The 2,500-nt window shown below is 38.6% G+C and overlaps 1 protein-coding gene across 2 annotated transcripts in view; it reads left to right on the top strand.

Annotated features, from left to right (window-relative positions):
- LOC122258399 (C-type lectin 37Db) overlaps window positions 1–2,500 on the top strand; it is a 58,130-nt gene that overhangs the window by 24,124 nt on the left and 31,506 nt on the right. The window lies entirely within an intron of this gene.

Raw genomic sequence — 2,500 nt, 5'->3', positions numbered from 1 at the left:
GAAAGAGAGTGAAAGAATGAAAGAGTGGGCGAGAGAGACGGAAAGTGATTTTCACACACACACACACACACACACACACACACACACACACACACACACACACACACACACACACACACACACACACACAAGCTTTTATATATAGATAGATAGATAGATAGATAGATAGATAGATAGATAGATTGATAGATAGACAGATAAACAGATATATAAATAGATAGATAACTAAATAAATAAATAGATGAAAAATGTGTACCGGATTCAGTTCCCACTTGATGACAATTGATTTTTAAAGCTCTTAAGGAGCATCCAAAGTTCCGGACACCCCCCCGCCCCCCCTCCGCAAACAAGCCATCAGACTGTATGTAACCAACCCAATTCATCACACACTTAAAGCAGAGGTGAAGAGGGGAGAGAGAGAGAGAGAGAGAGAGAGAGAGAGAGAGAGAGAGAGAGAGAGAGAGAGAGAGAGAGAGAGAGAGAGAGGGAGAGAGGGGGGGTGGGAGAGAGAGAGAGAGAGAGAGAGAGAGAGAGAGAGAGAGAGAGAGAGAGAGAGAGAGAGAGAGAGAGAGAGAGAGAGAGAGAGAGAGAGAGGGGAGAGGAGAGGGAGAGAGAGAGAGAGAGGGGAGAGGAGAGGGAGAGAGAGAGAGAGAGAGAAGGGAGGAGAGAGAGAGAGAGAGAGAGAGAGAGAGAGGAGAGAGAGGAGAGAGAGAGAGAGGAGAGAGAGAGAGAGAGAGAGAGAGAGAGAGAGAGAGAGAGAGAGAGAGAGAGAGAGAGAGCGGGGTAGAGAGAGAGAGAGAGAGAAAGAGCGGGGTAGAGAGAGAGAGAGAGAGAGAGAGAGGGAGAGAGAGAGAGAGAGAGATGGAGAGAGAGAGAGAGGGGGGGGGGGACGGGAAGAGACAGCGAGAGACAGACACAAAGAGAAAGAAAGAGAAAGCGAGGGTAATTTACGATAATCCCCATTGAAAACACGAAAACCCATTTGCTATGTTCGCAGTAACGAGAAAGTGTATTCCGCATTTTCTAACGTCGCATGTTTATGTTGACGATTATAGGGGGAAGTTTCTGTCATGGTTGTTCTGTCGTAATAGTTCTGTAAACAACACATGAATAATGTGTGTTTTCTTTACCAACGCAGAGAGCTTCCGGAAAATTCGTGCGCATTTCAACCTTCACATGAGAGAATAGATGAAACAAATTTTAACTTTTCCCGTGCATAATTTACCGCATTTTTTTTTGCTTATAAAGCTTTTAAAACATTAATCATAGATCTTTGTGCATTACAAACCTAGGAAGATCGTTCAGTAATTCATACAAAGTTTATATGTATACACGCTATAGAAACCTAGCACTTAGTCACTATGAGACATGGTAATTAAAATTATATGATAACGAACCACAAGAAAAACAGATGCTATAGAAATAGCCACAGGTAGTAGGCAACTAGACTATCATTAAGGGCTATTATTGTCGGGTAATATAGTACATGTACATCATCTCTTGCGGAGTAATCAGTCTCATTTACTTTCCTATGACTTTCTCTCTTTTGATCTTACCCCCCCTCTCTCTCCCTCATTCTCTCTCTCTTTTCCATCTCTCATTTTCTTAACTATTCTTCTCATCTCCCTTGTGTCTTGATTTATCATATTTACTTATGACACAACTCAGCATAGCACCGTGCATATTTGAGAATAATATTAACAAAAAAAATCAACAGGATATTGTATATTGTTTTGTTTTGTACTTGTTCGCTCATTATGGGTCCTCCTTATTGTACTCTTTTGTATTACTCTATATACCTATTTTTAAATGATAATGAATAACAGTAATGATAACACTGACCAGAATAATCAACACAATAATAACCAATGTAACAAAGAAAATGTACAAATCTATATTTTCAAAGAACTACGGACGGCCCTGTGTCAGCATGCACTTTGATCACCTTAATCTTGGCCGATGCGTTTTTGTTTTCCTCTAGAATAACTCTGATGCCCGTTTTGAGGTTACTAGTTTCTGATCTATATCATTATACCAGTGTCTTGATATGTTTTGTTTGCCACATTATTTTTATTTATGTTTGTTACCCTTGCCTTTACTTCTGAACTATGCACACAGTATAGGCATGCAGGTTAAAGTGGAATCAACTGTGTGTATGCGCTTTATATATACACATACATGCACACGCACACATACACACTCATACACCTATATACACATACACACACATATAACACACACATATATATACACACAATATACATATATACACACACACACATATATATACACACATATACACATACACACACATACAATATTATATGTATACACATATCAATATATATATATATAATATATACATATATGCACACATGTATATGTATATATGGCGTACATGTGTGTATGTTTATGTATTTGTACCACATACACATACAAACAGTTATATATTAGAACATATAGAAGAACACATCATATATGTTTATGTATAAAGTGGAAT

Source organism: Penaeus japonicus, unplaced genomic scaffold (assembly GCF_977035675.1).
Source record: "Penaeus japonicus unplaced genomic scaffold, GWHDUDI00000001_assembly GWHDUDI00000037, whole genome shotgun sequence".
Classification (NCBI taxonomy): domain Eukaryota; kingdom Metazoa; phylum Arthropoda; class Malacostraca; order Decapoda; family Penaeidae; genus Penaeus; species Penaeus japonicus.
This window is presented reverse-complemented; position numbering and strand designations above follow the sequence as displayed.